Source organism: Apodemus sylvaticus, chromosome 2, assembly GCF_947179515.1.
Source record: "Apodemus sylvaticus chromosome 2, mApoSyl1.1, whole genome shotgun sequence".
In the NCBI taxonomy this organism is placed as follows: Eukaryota; Metazoa; Chordata; class Mammalia; order Rodentia; family Muridae; genus Apodemus; species Apodemus sylvaticus.
The window spans coordinates 132,807,804-132,828,425 of NC_067473.1; positions in this window are offsets into that span (position 1 = coordinate 132,807,804).

Sequence of the window (20,622 nt, forward strand, 5' to 3'; positions counted from 1 at the left end):
GAACGTTGTGTATGGTTGATATTTCAGGAAGAGGGGACTGCCCAGCAGAGCCAAAGGCTACAGAGACATCAATGATAGTCAGAAACATCTACAGAAGAATTTTTGGAAGTTTCGGGTCTGCAGTAAAGAGGAAGGGAGGATATATATTTGTTTTTCTAAGAAGCTTATAGAAGACAAATAGAATAAATATGGTCCTTTAGATCTATAAGGGTCACAGGGAGACGTTAAAAGTGTGCACATGAGTATATTCTCAAGAGTGATATAGCTGGGTCTTCAGGTAGATTTATTTCCAATTTTCTGAGGAACCTCCAGATTGATTTTCAGAGTTGTTATACCAGTTTGCAATCCTACTAGCAATGGAGAAGTGTTCCTCTTTCTCCACATCCTCTCAAACAAGTGTTGTCACTTGTGGTTTTAATCTTAGCCATTCTGATTGGTGGAAGGTTGAATCTCAAGGTTGTTTTGACTTGCATTTCTCTGATCACCGAGGACTTTGAACATTTCTTTAGGTGTTTCTCAGTCATTGGAGATTCCTCAGTTGTGAAATCTCAGTTTAGATCTATACCCTATTTTTTGATTGGGTTGTTTGGGTTTTTGGTGATTAGTTTCTTTAGCTCTTTATACCACTCTTGGAAATATACCCAAAAGATGTCCCACCATGCCACAGGGGCACATGTTCCACTATGCTCATAGCAGCCTTATTTGTGATATCCAGAAGCTGGAAACAACCCAGATGTCCCATGACAGAAGAATGGATACAGAAAATGTGGTTCATTTACACAATGGAATATTACTCAGCTGTTAACAATGAGGACATCCTGAGTTTTGCAGGCAAATGGATGGAACCAGAAAATATCATCCTGAGTGATGTAACTCAGATCCAAAAGGACATGCATGGTATGTACTCACTAATAAGCGGATGTTAGCAAAAAAGAAAAAGAGAAAAGAAAAGAAAAAGTACAGAGTATCCAAGATACAGACCACAGACTCAAAAAGATCAACAAGCTGAAATGCCCAATGGCAGGGAGAAGAAAGCAATCACAAATGGGGAGTGAGGGAGGGAACTGGGAGGGAAAGTAGATAGGGAGGGCAGAAGGGAGGGGAGGGGCAACTGATCTGATAGTGGGTGAAGGAAAAGGACTGAAGCCCCAAGGGCCAGCAGAAAGAATGGAAAGAGGCGACCTCAGGAGATAGGAGATTGGGGGGGACCCCCTCCAGCATGCACCAGAGACCTGGGAGGTGAGAGACTCTCAGAACTTAAAGTGAGGGAGCTTAGATGGAGGAAGAGGGAACTTATAGAGCTCACATCCATCAGGAAGACAAGATATCAAATGAGGGAGAGGGGGCCATCCTCCAGTCACAACTCTGACCCATAATTGTTCCTGTCTGAAAGAATTACAGGGATGAAAATGAAGAGGAACCTGAGGAAAAGAAGGTCCAGCGACAGGACCAAAGTGGGATCCAGCTCAAGGCGAGGTCCCAAGACCTGACACTTTTACTGAGGCTATGGAGTACTCCCCATAAGGAACCTACCATGACTGTACTTCGGAAGACCCAACAAGCAGCTGAGTCAGATGCAGATATTTGCACCCAACCAATGGACAGAAGCAGCTGACCCCTGTTGTTGAACTAAGGAAGGATGAAAGAAACTGAGGAGAAGCACAACCCTGCAGGAGGACCAGCAGTCTCAATTAATCTGGACCCCCAAGATCTCTCAAACACTGGACCACAAAACAGGCAGCATAGACCAGCTGATATGAGGCCCCCAGCACACATACAGCAGAGGACTGCTGGGCCTGTGTTCATTGAACGATGATGCCACCTAACCCTCAAGAGACTGGAGGCCCCAGGGAATTTAGAGGTTAAGTGGGGTGGGGGGTCAGGACATCCACATGGAGACAGAGGGGAAGGGAGGAAGTATGGGATGTGGAGCAGTCAGAGGGTGGATGGGGTGGGAATGAAATATGGAATGTAAAAAACATTAATTAATTAATTTAAAAATACATAAAAATAAATAATAAAAGAAACACCTACCCCCATCCCCCCCAAAAGAAGTATGCACATGAGTTTGGATAGCTTGAGACAGATTAGTGGGTGAAAGATTTTCCTCACTAATCTAACACCTGAATTTAATCCATGGAGCCCTCTGTGGAAGTAGAGAAAAGATGACTGAATGTTGTCCTCTAAGGTCTACACAGGGACACTTGTACTCTCTCACCCCCAACACACAGTGTAAGCAAGTTTACAATAAACTAATAAGAAGGAGTCATTTTACCTTCTGTATATCTGTGTCTGTCTAGGGTGCATGCCCGTGCCACAGTACATGTGTGGAGGTTGGAGGAGAACCTGTGGGAATCATATCTCTCCTTGAACCATGTAGGTTCCAGGGTCTTCAGACTTGGCAGCTAGTGTTCTTAACTTCTGAGCCACCAGTAGGCCCAAGGTAATCAGTTTAGATGTAAAGAGTGGATTTGGAGAAGGCAGATGTTCTGAGAGTTAGTTGAGGGAGTAGCTGAAAGAAAGGGCGCGAAGACCTAGGGTCGTATTGTGTGTGATGATAACTAGATGTCTTTTCAGTCAAAGTCGTGAAGGACTTCCTGGCCAGTGCCTTCATCTCCCAGATCTTCCCTAACAATGGTCAGAGCAAGTGAGGCACAAAGAGGCTGAGATCAAGATTTCAGGGGAAACTCGCCTGCCATGGAGATTCTATGGAAGGGTTCCTAGAACACTTCTTTCTCGAACCCTGCCTCGTTCTTGATACTCATGGTTGCTGGCTTCCGTTGGAGCTTTTTGTCTGTGGCTGCAGAGCTTTAGGCCCTCCTGTGTTCACAGGAAGCCTCCCGCTTCCCTTGACGACTGTTGTGTCTCTCGGCTCTCTCCTCACATGACTATCTTAATCCAGTAAGACCTCTTTGAATATGATTATAATCCATTTCTAAAGGATGCCACATCTTGGGCTTCTCTGTAGACCTAAAGTGTTGGGGGACACCATCTTGTCATATGAGGCTAGTAAAAGTGTCTTAGAAATGATCACTGCAGAGACCAAGATGTACATATCAAAGATGTCCCTAGTGAAGAAAGTGTGTAAGAACAAGAGTGATTAGCATCATGCTTAATCCTGTAGACACCCATTCTTTGTAAAATAATAGATTATGAAAAAGCTTCACAGAATGTTAACACGTGGTTTATATATATATTGTGGGGGAGAGAATACAAGTGTCCCTATGTAGACCTTAGAGGACAACTTTCAGTAGTCTTTTCTCTAGTTCCACAGAGGGTTCCATAGATTGAATTCAGACGTCAGATTAGTGAGGCAAATCTTTCTTCCACTGATCTATCATAAGCCATAAGCCATTCAAACCCATGTGCAGACTTTTTTGGGGGGGGGTTAGGTGTTTGCTTTTATTATATATAATATTTTATATATATTATATATTGATATATAATATTCTCTCTATATATAAATAGAAAAATTCAAAGGCAAGGTGTGATCTTGGAAATTTCTTTGTGCTTGTGGGTGGTGAGGCAGGGCAGAGGTGAATGCTGACTCTTTTCTTCTGTGATTCTCTGTCCCTTTTGTTTGAGGCACGGCCTCCCACTGGAACTTATCATTTCAGCTAGACTTATTGGCCTTGTGGTGACACAGGGCTGTCTGGAATCTTTCCCCACTGCTTTTCCACTTTATTTGTGGAGGCAAACCTTCTGAATTAAACCCAGAACTCACTGGTTTGGCAAATCTTGATAGCCATCTTCAGTGTGAGGACTCCTCTGTTTCTGCCTCCTCCTCCTCTTCCTCCTCCTCCTCCTCCTCCTCCTCCTCCTCCTCCTCCTCCTCCTCCTCCTCCTCCTCCTCCTCCTCCTCCTCCTCCTCCTCCTCCTCCTCCTCCTTCTTCTTCTTCTTCTTCTTCTTCTTCTTCTTCTTCTTCTTCTTCTTCTTCTTCTTCTTCTTCTTCTTCTTCTTCTTCTTTTTTTCCGAGACAGGGTTTCTCTGTGTAGCTCTGGCTATCCTGGAACTCACTCTGTGACTAGGCCAGCCTCAAACTCAGAAATCTGCCTGCCTCTGCCTCCCAAGTGCTGGGATTAAAGGCATGAGCCACCACCGCCTGGCTCCGTCTCTGCCTTCTTATGGTGGAATTAAAGGAAGTTTACCGTACCCATCATGCCTTTTGTATGACTTTCTGGAGATTGAAATTTTACCTACATTGCAAGGGTTTTAACCTCGGATCCATCACTGCAGACCAAGGTAGTTCTAGTGTGTTGTGGTAGAATAGTCTAATTGTTCATCTTAATCTGTTTCCATAGCTCTGGGGGGGACTGCAAAAATTACATTTTCCGTTTTCAGCTGTAATTAAGTATAGTCATATAGCCACACCCACTTTAACAGAATGGGCCGAGGGGACAGGCATGGTGTCAAAGGTGGAGCTGTTAAACCCTAGGCAGGTTTCCTTTTAGCAAGCCAAGTCAGAACCCATGGAAACCTTGCTCCCTTCGACACTGCAGGCAAAACCACAATTCAAGGGATGGCAGAGCAAAAGAGTGAAATGAGAATTTCTGAGCATGGAAAAGAATCAGCCACAGTGTGGGATTTTTCCCTCTAGACTATTATCTGTGGAAGATAGAAACTTCTATGTCAGCTAAGATTTGGGCGACTGTCAGCTCTCTTTCTTCTAACAGCCTGGCCTTAGTCTAAATTAATATCCTGCCTGTATTCTGTAGATGACAGATGTCACTACCATTCTATAGCAGATAAGGAATCTTGGCTCAAAGAGAAATGGAGTCACTTGCATCAGATCACACAACTGATCAACATACTCTGCCAGAGTCCAGTGTGGAGCTTTCAAATTTTGTGCTTCCATTGTCTCTGTGACTGGCAGGCTCACAAAGGGTTATGAGATGCACAGACAGACTCAGCGCCATGGTGTTTGTCTGCACAGGGAGATGTCCAAGGAGGCCAGACACCAACTTTCCCATAATGCTGCCTTACTTGGAGGCAACAGATGATGGGCCGTTAGAATGTGGTAACTTTCTAAATGGAAGGAACAATTAGATGATGTGAAATTACTTCTGTGCAAGGTGGCTCCTTCTAAGCACAGACAGCATTTGTTGTACAGAGCAAACAGATTTTGGGTGGCGAGATTTACTTTTGAGTCAAAAGAATATGCATGCAGTGGTGGGGTAGAGGTACTGACTGCTAAGGCACAGATGGGAGAGCAAGATGCTCACACCAGCTGGGCATTAAAGAAAGTGACACAGCTATCAATTTTAAAGTTCTGTTTCAGTAACGCATCAGTCAGACTGACCACAGAGACCCTTGTGGCTGGGACTATCATTTTAAAAACTTGGGGACTGGTATTCGCACACTTTCTTTCTTTCTTTTTTTTTTAATGCATGCAGGCTCATATGTGATATGTAGAGAGAACCATGTAAAGGACAAAAGTCAGTTTATGCATCTGGGGACCCCTATTACCTCAGCTTCAAGTTATGCCTGCTCATGAAGAGCAGGTGTTAGAAATAAAATCAAGGGGAAAGCCACCAGGAAGTCAGCCCCTCCAAAACCATCGAGAGAAATTCTAAAATTACTCTTCTTAGACAAATTGCTCCCGAAAGCTGAGATAATTTTTTATCTTGAGGGTGTATAGGGGATACTAAATCTTCTTGCCGACACAAGCTCATTTGGAGATGGGCTGGAGATTCCATTAATCATGTATGTGGGACTCAGGATGCTATATGCTACATTAAAGGTTAAACCCGAGAGTGTCAGAGAGACACTGTCTTTGTTTATGATAAGGACACAGAAGCAATAGATGCTGGGAGAGATAATTTCTTTGAAAAATTTCCATTTATTATTATTATTATTATTACTTTTTATTGATTCCTTCTTAATTTCATATCATGCACCTCAGCATCCTCTCATATCTGCCCTTTGCCCTTGCAACCTCCCCTCATAATAAAACACACACATACAAACAAACAACGGCAACAAAAACAATCTCTTCATGGAAGCTGTAGTGTGTCACAGTGTGTCCCACAGTAAAACCCTCTGTCCACACATCTTCACTTGCAAATGCTCATTGCAATGAGTCATTGGTCTGGTTCGAAATCTGTGGCTTCTGTGACTCCATCAATATTGGAACCTCATCAGCACTCCTCCCATTATCCTGTTGGTACCTGTGTCCTGGCAATGCTGAAGCTTTGGAACAGCAGGACTGACCCTTTCACAATTCTAACTATTTGCATATGATAGAAATTTTAGGGTGATCTCATTCAGCCCCTGGGTCTGGGCCTGGGTGGTAGCTGAACTGGTGATGCACAGGATCTCCCTTATCTGCACTTCCAAGGCAAGCTTTCCAGCACCGCCCTGGCAAGGAAGGGGAGGCCAAACAAAGCTGCCATCAGCAGGAGATGGAGTCAGCTCTGCTCACTGCACCTCTGCCTCCAGAGCCAGCTACACCGTGCTGCCCAGTCAAGGTGTGGGTCCTTCTTTCCCAGCCTGTGAGAAACTGGGCCAGATCCTGAGCTCTCACATCCTCAGGGCTGGCTCACCCATACAGTCGCCATCAGGGCCAGCTCCACTTTGTTGCCTAGGTGAGGTTGAAGGCCTGCTCTCCTAAGAGTTACAGCAGTGATGGGCCAGGGCTAACTCTCCTGCTTTCGGGACCCCAGGGCCACTTCTCAGGACTGCTGCAGGTGGGGAGAGGAGTGGGGGAGGGAGGTGGTGGGAGAGATTTTTTATTTAGCCATGCACAAGAAGAAAGCCCACTGGCTTAAATAGAAAGAGACTATCATTGAAGCAAAAGCACCAGGCTCATTTGTGTAAACCATCTTTCGAGATGCAGAGCTTAAAGAATTTACAGATTAGTGAGCTTCAGTGGAATGCGTCTCTATATGTTCATGTGTACACAAAGATTTTAAAAGAAAAAAAGTGAGACACATATATACAGTTTAGAGCACTGAACATCTTAGAGTTTTCTAATGGTTTCTGAACCTCAAATATGCTTTAGTAAATATATTTCTTTATTCAGGCCAGTGAGATGGCTTAGTAGATAAAAGTGTTTTCTGAGTGAACCAGACAACCTGAGTTCAATTCCAGGAACACATGTAAGTGGAAAAGAGGAAAACCAATTCCACAAAGCTATGGTCTGACCTCCACATGCACAGTGTGGCATATGTACACACACACACACACACACACACACACACACACATGAATACACACACACACACATGAATACACACACACACATGAATACACACACATACACATGTATACACACATGTATATACACATAGACATATATACACATATGCACACATGGATATACACACACCTAAGCATATATATAGGAAAACATACATGCATATGCACAAGCATATACACACATGATAATACAAATGTATGAGCACATGTACATACATATATAGGCATATATATGGGAAAGATACAAGCACATATGCATATGCACATGTAGTTGCACCCATGTGCATACACACATGAAAACACATGAATACATACATGTATATATGCACATGCACATTCCCACATATGTATCTTTATGAAGATTGCAGTGTCTGGTACCTACAAAGACTGACAACAAATTTTCTTCATGGAATCAAGGTTTCTTTGTTGCCTGGGAATTTCTCCATAAATGCAAATCTTTCCCATTTCTTCTTAAATAACCCACCAGAGTTTTCTGTTATACTAGGCACAAATGAAAGGAAGAAAGTCAAGTTCGCTCATTAGCAATCTCATAAGTACTTTGTTTAACTAGCAAATGTAGAGGTGACATTTTGTCACAACAGATTTGAGGTATGTTCTTTGACTTCAATTAGCTCCCATGTCGTTGGTCTTTGCTTTCAGCTGATCTGATGTGAGGGAGGTAATCAACTGCTCAGACCCGACTTTAGTCAAATCTAAAATAAATCATGGGATAAAGACATCCTCTTAGATTACCTTTCAAACATTGACAATCAAGGAAGGAAAGATTAGAACTTTATCTACCAAATTAGTTGCATTCATCTCTTGAACAGAGGCTGCCAAAGTGTCAGAAATCCAACAGATCAGAGCCAAGAAATATTGAAAGAAGCAAAGCCAGAGGGGAAATAAAAATGTATTTAGCTGAAAGAGGAACAGACAAAAAAAATGGCAAACAGGCACCTTGTAGTTAATTCCTAGTGGAAGGCTGAGCCTTGGCCTGGGTTCCAGGAAAATGTACACTTGCAGTGGATCTGAGCAGCATCAAACATTCTGATTTTCGGATTACTAAGTCTTCAGTCTACTTGCTATTGACAAAATGAAATTTCAGAGCAGTGTAAGGACCTTTGTGGCTGCTCAGCTCCTCCACTCAGAAAGGATCAGAGAATGTTGCACAGTTTATTATTTTATTGATAAATATTCAGGAAAGAAATGGTATCTGTTGTAGCAGGCACGGCTCAGTTAAGTGCTTGCACAGCATGCACAGAGCCCCAGGTTCAATCCCCAGTACTGGATAAAATGGTGGCACACTCCTGTAACCCTAGCATTTGGGAGGTGGAGGCAGAAGGATCAGAAATTCAAGGTCACCCTCAGCTACTTAGGGAGTTCGAAGCCAGCCTATGCCGCATGAGTACATGAGTCGTTGTATCAAAGCAAATAGACAGAACAACAAAACAAATAAAAACCCAAATATAAACAACAACAACAAAATGAATGCTTAAAAAAATAGATGAGGCAACAGTTTATTTTCTAGATCCCAGAATCATGTTAGCAAAATACAGTAAATTTTCAGCTCCTTCCACTTTTTAGTTTTGTTTTTATTAATCAATCAATTAATTAATTAATTAACATTATTAATATTAATGTTATATCATAATTATTAGCATGTGTGAAGGTCAAATGACATCTTGAAGAAGTCAATTGTCCACGTATACCAAGTGGGTCCCAGGAACACACTCTGGTTTCCAGGCTTCAACGGTGGCACCTTCATGCATTTGAGCCATCTCACCAGCCCTATTTCCTAATTTTAATTCTGAATGGTGAAGCTAAGTTTTATGCACTATACTTCTCTAAGTCATTAGCTGTATTGTGATAAAATTGTGTTAAATATTGACTCATTTCTAGCTATGAAATCCACTGATTTCATCCACTTAATCTCTCTTCTTCCCTGAACCACATTGTTGGTTAGAGACAGGAAGAGTCTGGACATAAAATATGACCACCATGGGCAGAATTCTCCAGACACACACCTCCGAGAAAAGCGGAAGGAGGTATTGTGACTCAGTTTCCTGAAGGACACACAGAAAGAGCAAAAAGAGCATTTGAATGGACCAAAGACAGGTGTGGCTTGAGTAATCTGAGGGAGAGGCAAGCTCATCAAAAGACACTTTAACCAGCAGAATTCACCAGTGTGGAATGCTGTAACCATTGCCTGTGGGCCAGTTTATAGAGCAGCACGTAATTTTCTCAATGGAAACATCTTAGGTCAAGGTATTGGGAACAGTGGTCCTTCGGAGTGCTATGAGAGAATGATCCATTTCTGCCTTCTCTCAGGTCTGTAGACAAGGCTATCTCCTTTTATCTCTCGACAGCTTCCCCCTCCCCAGTCTTACCTCAAGGACATTCATATTGGCTCAGACCTAGCCCTTATTTTAATGCAATATTGTTGCTCAAGATCTCTGACTTTAAAAACTGGCCATGCACTGTGGAACTAGAGTTAGGCCTTCAACATAAATTGAGGGGCACAATTTAATGTGATTACTCATTACAATTAATTGTGATTACTCATTAAATTGAGGGGCACAGTTCAATCCATAACAATATTATTTTCCCCCTCATTCATGAACTCAAGTCCTTAGAGAACCATCTGCAAAGATGGCAGCACTCTTTAATCTTCATTTGTAGTTGAACAACAACAACAACAACAACAAATCAGTCAAGTGTCCAAGGTAACAAGTAGGAAGGTTGAAATGTCATCTTTGTTTTCAGGGTTCAGAGCTCCTTGTCTTTCCCTTCAATGACCATGGTCAAGGGGTGTATACTGAAAATTGGTGAGCATCTCACCACACACTACATATTTGGGAATCAACAACTTAGTCTCGCTGGGAACTGTGGAAAGTACTAGAAATGATGCATTTCCCCCACAAAACATGAAATTATGAAGCACATACAACAATACCATTGGGGCCATGTTGTTTGATTCTGTTGACCAAGGTGGTCTGGATCTTGTAATTCTTCTCCTTGGCCTCATCTGTGGTAGATTTTTCTTTATGTTTTATTTTTGGAGGGTGAGGGTGGGGATAGTTTTCAAACCATTAAGGAGTAGTTAAAAAGAGTGAAGACTTCCTTAAATAAACAGAGATCCCAGCAGGTATTACCCTTATGGGAAAGGTTAAAAAAAAATTACCACCAACAAGAAAGAAAACAAGACACCTTTTAAAGAGGCTCATAAAACAGAAATAGTCAGAAAAATATAAACATTCTGGCATGGATTTTCTTTTAGGGTGCAGCATATTTTTAAATGTATTACTCAATACTGTTGTCTTTAGACAAAAAAAAAAAAAAAAAAAAAAAGAAAAAGGAAAAAAAAAAGAAAGAAAGAAAAAAACCAAAAACAAACCTCCAAAAAACCAAAAAAAAAAAAAACCCAAAAAACAAAACAACAACAACAACAAAAACCAACCAACCAACAAAAACCTACTGTGTATGTAAAAACAAACCAACAAACCAAACAAAAGCTACTGCGTGTGGATGGGGGGTGCTTCTCACTCTCCATTTTGATATTTTCAAGTCTTAGACTTGTGTCAAGCTGAGTGACAGTTACTTGTATGAACAGATGTAATGATCTAGAAACAATGAATTGCGAATAATGATTCACACAGAGTGACGATTCAGTCCTTTCCTTGTGTGAAATAATCAGTGTGTACAGAAGCCGACCGATTCCTCCGTATTATTAAATTTCTTGTCAAAATCTTACTTAAACCTCAGAGACAAAGATAGATTCTCCCTCTGTGACTCCGAGCAGCGAAATTTACTTCTCTGACACACTGCCAGTTGATTTAGAGCTAATGTGTCTGCTTTTTATTGGCTTCGTGTAAAACATGGCTTTCCTCGGCTTCCTTCACTCTGCATTGTCTTAGAGAAATATGCAATCTCAGTTGATACTGCAAGAAATTAGTCTCCCTGAGAAATATCTAGGAAGACTGATAACACAACAAAATAGGCATTTTTCATAGGCTTCTTGTGTCTGAAAATTCACCAAGCAGAGGGCGATAATCAATACCTCGAAAGTAACACTAATGAAAAGAAAAAATGATAATCCACTTTGCAAGTTGACAAATTATTGTACCTGTGATTACTCTGGGCTGAAGTCTGGCCTTCTATGCTGTTCAACTTAGATCTAAAATATAATATTTGATTCTTCTATTTATTATGTTAATAGATAGGTTGGCTCTGAACATTTAGACTTAGCAGAGAAGGAAACAAGAGTATCTCAACTCGTGGAACCACTATCTACTACACCCTGTAAGGTTTTAATTCCAAGGAGAGAGAGAAAAGATATTAAAAAGCTTAAAGGTGGCAGAAGGAGAACCTGCTATCTTAAGTGAGAGTTAAAGGGAATTGAAACTGGACCAGAAAATGCCAAGAAGTTGGAGAGGGTAACCTCAAGGAAGAGGTTTCTGGAAGACAAAAGTACATTCATAAATGTCTTGATTCTCTCAGTGACTTGAGTAAAGATGAAACAGATTTAGGTCATGGACTGTAAATCACCTAAGTGGTCTATTTCCAGGAATTAGTCTCGATGAAGTCAGTTGTAGCCATTTTATAATCCTTGCGGAGAACTAGGCAGAATCCAACGTGAAGACATGCAGTCCAGGCACTTCCCTGAGTTCTCGCACGTGGCGGTGGAGAGTGGGCTAACTGCTCCTGCAGACACAGGACACACTCTATGCTTTATAAAGCAACGTTTATAGGAAGGAACTGCCACCCAGCTGTGAGAAAGCAGAAAGGTCCTTGATAACAATTTCCGATGAAACATCTGTTCATGAAAACAACAACAACAACAACAACAACAACAACAACAACAAAAATTGCTAACAGCCTCGTCTGCAGATTGTTAGTAAATTTGTGTGTCGAATTGTGTGTTGGTGTCGTAGGATCTCACTGTGTAGTCCAGGCTAACCTACTTATCCACTCTTCTGAGCACAGGGATCTCAATGCTATCCAGTCTCCACTGCCTTCCCTGGCCCTTCCCTGCCTTCCTCTTCCATCCCCTCTCCCTTCTCCCTTTTTTTTTTATTTTTCTTGCTTATGTTATGCACATTTATTCTTATCCACTGTGAAGTTTTCTGTTTCTTTGCAGGGTATTCAAGATGTCAGCCCCCCGAAGCATTCCCAGGTGCAGGTAGACTCAATGCTCTGGGTTCACTTTTCAGGTTTCTGCTCTAGTTCTCAGGTTTGTCTGGAGTTAGGTGAGCATGCACTCTTGAGTTCCGACAAAGGAATGCAGAAGAAGCCCAGGGTTGAATCCTAAAACGTTCCACTCTCCCTGCAGGGTGACCTTTCCCCTTTGTCAGAGAAATTAGTCTTAACTTTCCATGCCTCTTTTACAGGAGTTAGGCCAGCCTGACCTATCAGAGCCACTACAAAAACATGGAATGTGAATCTGCCAAGTTTGCCACTGTTGCAATTCAAAGCAGAAAGCACTTAGAGACATATCAGCCTTTCAGTAGAAATTCCTTAAATTATGTCACATAGAATTGAAACTGATACACTTTGAGCTTTTTCAGGCTTCATGATTAATAGCATTAAAATTGTGAATAATGATAATCTCTTACACTTTTGCAAATAATTTCTAAAGAGACATTCACATTCCAAATGTACACCCATATTCAAGTTCCATCCATTAAGGACATATTTTCATGAATCTTTCACAAAGAATTATTATTCTGAGAAGGTAATTTCCCCCTATATGTTTGAAGTGAACTTATGAATAACTTCTTTTATTAGTATTTTGCTCTGAAATCTCCAGTTCTCTACAATAAGCCTTAGAGATTTTCTCAACCCTCACAAGAAAAAAAAATCTTTAAATGCATAGCACTTAAAAGTCAGGGAGAAATGCCATCTACCTGTTATACCAGCACTTAGGAGGCAGAGGAAGGGGGTTGTCTACAATTGCAAGGCATTCTGGTCTATGGTGTAAATTCTTGGCCAGCCAAGGCTGCATAAGGAAACCCTGTCTCAAAAGACATATATGAGAAAAAATACAGATGTTTAAGACTTACCTAAGAAATTTATATATCCACATTTAATTAACTTTAATGTTTTGCATAGCCCATTGATGCTAATGTGTAGCCTTAGGGTCTCCAGGATAACCCTTGGACTCTAGGGTTAAGTTTAACTTCCTCACTGTTTCTAAATATACTGTTCAAAAGTATCTAGCTTTGTTCCACCTCATCTTGTACACTGAAACAATGTATGAGACACATTGTTATACTCAGCTATTTTGCTTTTTTAATTCATTTCAGTCACCATCTTTAAAATTAACCAGTGGATTTCTTTTGGATAGAAACAAATCAATAAACAGCTTATTAATAACTTTAGAGTCATTCATAATCCAGTGTATATATACCATTTTTTATTATACAGATCAGAAAACCAAAATGTTTGATTTTCCAGCTAGAGTTTTGAATAGATAATGCTAATGAGGTCAAAACTATTGGCAGGACATTCTATCTCAAAAGAAAAAGAGAGAAAGAAAAGTCCTACTTGAATTATAGGCACGAGGTCTAGAAGCCAAGCCACCATCTTGTGATAACAAGGTAAAGAACACAGTATTTGATAAGGTGAGGAACAAAGGTCACCTTTGGAAAACCAACAGTTGTTTTATTAATATATATTTCTAAGTCACATAGTATAATTTTCAGTGACTCATAGCAAAATGTCTTTGTAAGTAAATTACTAATGTTCCTTTTTAAATTGTTTAATTCTCTAGATTTTAAAAAGATTGCTTTAAAAAAAACAGAAGGCTATCACGAACAATTTTAGTAGAAAAAACTCATTAGAAACAATATTGAGCTTAGAAACATATAGGTAACTTGTTTAAAACATTTTTAGATTTATTTTTTTATGTGTATATATTCCTTGCATGTAAGCATATTATACATGCGCAGTACACACATAGACCAGAAGAGGGAGCCAGATTCCCAAGAATTGGCATTACAAATGGTTGTGAGCTGCAGCTACCAAGGTGCTGGGAACTGAACTCAGGTCTCCTACAAGAGCTATAGCATTCAGCTATCTCTCCAGCCCACACACTGGCTAGTTTAGTAAGACGTGAACAGAATCTGTATGTATGAGCTGAGTGGAGGAGCTCCTGGGACCAAAGTTTGGAGATGACCAGAAAAATGTTGTTTCTTTAAGAAGTTGTTACAAACATGTTTCTGCTTTTGCATCTGTTTTGATTTAAAAATTTTTGTCATACCTTTACCAGTCCTTTTTTTTTAACATTCATTTATGAGATCAGTGTGATATCTCAGGTTGTAAGATGGCTTTTGGGGGTATCTAAATTATTCATTCAGGATTAATAAGCCTTTTAAATGAACATGATCTTGGATATTCATGGTTTCATGAATTCATGATGGGCAGCATGGCCTTTCCTGCAAAGACTGCACACTGTGTTAGTCGTTCAGGGATAGTCTTCTGATGAATTAAATTAAAACGGACTCAGTTGTCAGGAGCTATTGAATGATATGGAATTCTGTATATTTTAAATATAACCTCTTAGTATGCATATCTACTTCAAAACCAAATAGCTGTGTTCCATAACTAAATGGGTTTTGGAGCACAAGTATTCTTCCTCTTTTGTTCTTTTTTTAATGAAATGAAAATGGGTCTATAAAGCATTTATGACAAAGTTCAGAATCTAAGGTTAATACAAAAGGGGTTGAGAGCAATCATCAGGTAAGTTAAAATTTAGCACAGCAGATGAAAGACAAAGACGGGGAAATAAAATGAATAGAGGCGTGGGGCAGAAAGAGATTCAAAAGGAACATTAATACTTCACATAATGAAGAAAATAAAAGACGATGCCTGTGCATCCAGCGGTGGTCGTAACTGACAGAGGCTCTTCAGTTCACAGTAGAGAAAACTGATAATAAATAAACGTCAGTCTGAAGATCTGTGGGTGTTCTGGACTTTTAAAAGATCCATAAATCAAGTGCTTATAATATAAGTCTCAGGATGAGGGACGCACATGTGGGGTCTGCATCTAATTTCCTCCCTGTCCTCAGGAAAATATGTGCAAAACAAAAACAAATCCAGGAGAGCTATTTACCATACACCAGTGAAAATCAAGATCCACAGAAAGGGCCTTTTAAAAATACTGTTAGAGGAATTTAGGGGCAAGGAGACTCTCATTATTTGCATTTCTTTACAGATTGCCTATGTGCCTCTGTTAGTGCATGCTTGTTTCCTTCAGCAAAGCCTAGAGAGAAGGGCTATGCATATGCATGATCCCGCGCAGTGCTGCATGGGATGCTTTATGCATACATTTTCAGCTTCCTGTCAGCCTCACTGAGTAGATGAGCTGAGTGAAGGTTCTGTAGGAGACTTCAGCCAATTTCTGAAGGTTTGTTCTCTGGTGAATACCGAAGAAGTCGAAGTCCTTTGTCATAATGACTACTCCCAGGAACTGATGACATTGTCTTAGATTCTGAAAAACTGCCCCATTTTCTCTGCTCTCGAAGACCAACAGTGTTTGGGTGGGTCTTTGTGTGACAATTGGAAAGCATATTTTATTATCATTATCTCTAAGAGGTCTACCTGCTCCTTGTCCACAAAATAAACATTCCTCATTCATCATTTATTATTATTTATTGGATATAGCGTATGTGTGTTTGGCATTCCTGTGGAGGCCAGAGGACAAATTAAGGAGTTGACTTTGTCCTGTTGTCTTTTACTCCACATGTAGTCTTTCTTATACTTGTTCCACTGTATATTCTAAGCTAACTGGACCATGAGCTTCTAGATGGTTCCCTGGCTTTTTTTAAAAATAGGATCCCAGGAATTGAACTCAAGTTAGTCTTGTGTGGTAATCACTTTTGTTTACTGAGCCATAAACAGACCCAATAAATAAACATTTTATATTTCTGTTTCAAATGTATGAATGTAACAAGAATCCGAGAGAGAGAGAGAGAGAGAGAGAGAGAGAGAGAGAGAGAGAGAGAGAGAGAGAGGGAGAGAGGAGAGCGGGGAGAGAGAGAGAGAGAGAGAGAGAGAGAGAGAGAGAGAGAGGGAGAGAGAGAGCGGGAGAGAGAGAGAGGGAGAGAGAGAGAGGGAGAGAGAGAGAGAGAGAGAGAGAGAGAGAGAGAGAGAGAGAGAGAGAGAGGGAGAGAGAGAGAGAGAGAGAGAGAGAGAGGGAGAGAGAGAGAGAGAGAAGAAAGCAACATCATTGAACTGTGTTGGCAAATAATTCTGGCCCTAGTTCTATGAAATATAATATCAAGTGTAATTGAGCTTCATTCTCACAGAGCTAAACAGTGCTGGTGAAATTTGACTTCAATTCATTTGTCAGTGTGAACGACCTGGATTAAATACTGACTGGCCATTTAGACTTGGGCAGGTCAACTAGCTAAAGAAATTCCTCCTCTTCCCAGTTGAAGACAAAGGTGCATCTCCTTTTCCTGATGTTTTGTGGGTGTACTGGATCACCTGCTTTTTCATAGTGAAATAGAGGTTAGGAAATTGGCAGGGAGAAAACTGTCTGAACCTGCTGGTGCATTTATAATATTAAACTATATCTGTGTATGATTAGATTGGAATGAGGTATGGTAGGCTTAGTACCCTATGATCATTCATGAGAACATTATCTGTGAGCTCCTGAAGGGAAGGTGCATGGGGTTCTAGTAGCTTGGAGTAGGTCAAGACTATGGGCAGTGGATGAAGTGTAAAGTGAACATATGTCATTGATATGAGCATAGACCTGCCAAGGACCCCAGTGGCTCAGAACCATAGGAACTGGCAAAGACACCCCTCATCACACACACACAGACATACAGACACACAGTCACACAGACACAGACACACACACATTCACACATGTGCGCATACACACATACAGACATACAGACACACACATACACACACACACACACACACACACACACACACACAGAGTCTTCTGCCTATCAGGCAAGGAGAATTGGCAAGACATTTCTCTGGTGTAAGCACAATGTTTATAAATTATATACTGTGTGTATAAAGCTTGAAAAACTCTGGCTTCTTTCCAATGACTACAGCCTGAGCCTGGACCCTACAAAGAGTTCCCACCAACACTAGCAAGCCCCTCTGTTTTGAGCTGTGTATGATGAGTGTGCTGAGTTTCCAGGCTGTCTAGTAGATATCCTCCGTCAGAGCAAGGGCAGCCCACTAACTCCAAATGCGTTTCTTGTTTCTTCAGAGTCAATCATTTCTTCATTCCCACGTTGCTCTAGTCAGGTTTCCAGGACCAAAAAGTACAGGACAGGAAGCACAGAGCACATGGCAATCTGATTGCTTAGGTAATTTCAGTTTTATTTATTTATTGTTTAGTGTTAAGAATAATAAAAATGATTAAGCTTCCGAGGATGGGGAAGGCTTTTACATGATCCACAAATTATCTAGCTACACTAGGAAAATGACTGATATGTAAGTTAGGATGTTTAGGTATGGAACACAAGTGGCTTAGGATGTCTGTTGGATGAAATCCTAACAAGCCTATGAATATGTTTCAACAAAGTTTAAGAAAAATTAGGCCAGACTCTATAGGATCTTATCTAGTTACTTTTGCCTCAGTGTGAATGCCTATTGAATTTTGGAAACCTCAGCTAATTCTTTCTTTCTCCCAAATCGTATACAATGCAAGTATATGAATATCCTTATTAACTATAATGTAATTATACGCAGAATTCTCTTAGACTTCTAAAAATAATTCTTCAGTCCTGTGTTTCACCTGGCAGATCCACTTATAAAGTAGATCTTTATCTCTTAACTTGAGAAAGTTTTGTTAGGAGGAAATAATAGTTTCCACATGAATAGCCTTCAGTGCTGTTAGAATCCCTACCATCTTATTTTCTATGCCCCCAAAAATGTGGTTTGTTATGCTGGCAGGACCAAAGGTTCAGAGTGGCATTGCATCAGTGAGAAGTGTGCTGAATGCAATTCCCCTCTGAGTTTTAAAGAAAGGATTGGAAGTGGGCTCTAGTATAACCTGCAGAGTAGGGTGACTGGACATATTTGCCTCGCTAGTGTCTTGTTTGTCTACAAGTCATTGACATGGCTCCTCCAATACTTGTTTGCAGTAGACCATGACTGTTTTTCACAGTATCGTCATCCTTAGAGAGAAGAGGATGCTGCGTTTTTGTTTCTCTTTTGGGATCTAATTGTTTGGACTGCAGAAAACAATGCTTATTTTCACTTCCAATTTGTTTGTTTCTTTAGAGTCCATCATTTCTTCATTCCCACTTTGCTCTAGTCAGGTTTCCAGGACCAAAACGTACAGGACTGGAAGCACAAGGTGATTTGATTATTTAGGTAATTTCAGTTGTATTTATTTTTTACTATCAAGAATAATGAAGGCCCATGCAGAGATCTTGTGAATGAGTGGTTTCCCTCATTAGTTATTTATGTTTAGGTCCTGTTTATTTCAGATTCTAGTCTGTTACAAAGGAGACAGTGATTCTACTTCTATGCTTCTTGTTAGATTTATTCTAGAACGTTGCTTGAAAGTTATCTAAGCCTACTTTTTAACATGGCCCACTGCTGTATTTTTGTTTGTAATTTTGTTTTTCTTTTTAGAAGCGTTTAATAATATGTAATATTTTCCCGTGCTTATGGAATATGGTATAATATTCAACTGATATGTTTATTATATGTAATAGTTAAGACCAGGTAATTGGTTCTTTAATCTCTTTAAAGTATTACAATTTTCTCTGTATTAGAAACTTTTGATCTCTTCTAGTTCCTTATAAAGTATGCAAATTGTTGTTTATAATATTTGAGGAAAGGGTTTTACCTCTTGTGAAGCACACATTGTGTTTTCCTTGCCCTTGCTAGATAAGGTTGCAAATGGTCTCTATCGTACAGCAGCAATTTAATTAACAAAGCGATCAGGGATAGTTCATATCTTATGAACTCTGGAATTCTATGGCGTTCTCTCCCTCTGCCTATCTTCTTAGGCAGAGTGTGTTAGCCGCTCTTGTTGCTGTGACCAAAATACTTGATAGAAACAACGCAAGAGAGGAAAGGTTGATCTGTGCTCTCAGTTTCAGAGACATTATGTCCAGAAAGCATGATGATGGGACCAATTTCATCTGTAGCTGTAGCAGTGTGACATTAAGAGTAAATCAGGAAGCAGCTAGCAGCCAGTAACAGGGGCCGGCTAATGATCGTTAAATGCATGTCTTTAGTGACCGCCTTCTATTACCCCAAATGGAGTGGCACCTACTGGGGGAAGAGCAAAACATGAGCTAATTAATAGTAGAAATTTCGGATTCACATCAAAAGAAGAGTTTTTTATATTCTTTGTTTACATTCCAAAAATGTTACATTTCCCGGTCCCCCCCCGTCCCCATAAGTTCCATAAGCTTTCGTCTCTCTGCCCATTCTCCAATCAACCCCCTCCTTCTTCTCTGTCCTGGTACTCCCCTACAATGCTGGATCAAGCCTTTCCAGGACCAAGGACCTCTCCTTCCTTTTTCTTGGGAATGACTATAATAATAATAAAAAAGAGTTTTTAAAAGTATGGAGGTTTCATCCCATTTTACTTTTATGTAACAAATGACTTCACCGGGATCCACCCTTTAGTTCAGCTGTGGCTTAGATTCAGTCTATATAGATGTGCCTTCTGCATCAGCAATTTCAAGGCAATATTGCACAGTGTGGGATTGTTCGGAGTCCAGATTGTTTCTTTTATCATGGTTGTTTAGCCAGTCATTCTAGAAATGTCAGCAGAACTTGGTTGCAATCTTATCACGAGGAGTTAGGAAATACAATGTGAGAAATAAAATATTTTTCCCCAGTCCATTGCTAGTTCTTTGCACAGGTGTAAGTTCTCAATCTCAGCATTATTTTGAATTTCTTCTAATTCTGCTTGCTTGGGGAGCCAAAGGTGATATTTTAATCAACTGAATTAGTTTCTCTAATTTGAGATGTTTGCATGCATTCCTGTGTCTGTGAAATTGCTCATTGGTCCTCTGTCTGGAACAAAGCAGTATGTGTTGGAGGGGGAGGGGTGGGTACAGGCATGCCAAATCAGTACATTCCCTAGCTTATCTTGACTGTTCAACTCCTTTCTAAAAGGACTTCAAAGATAATAGTGAGGATTGGCAAGAGACTGGAAGATGAGTTCCTTCAAAAATATATAAGCTATAGATCTTCAGAAAAATTGATGAAAAATTAATCTAAAATTCACAGCAAGAGAGTAAATAATTGTTAAGATGTAGAAACATGGTTGGGGAAATGGCTCAGTAGGCAGATGATACTTGCTACCAAGCAAGGGGACTGAGTTAGAACCTTGAGACCCATAAGGTTGAAGAAGAGAATGGATTCTTTCGAGTTTTCAAGTGCATTTCCAACTGCATGCTATGGAATGAATGCGCCCCACTCACCCT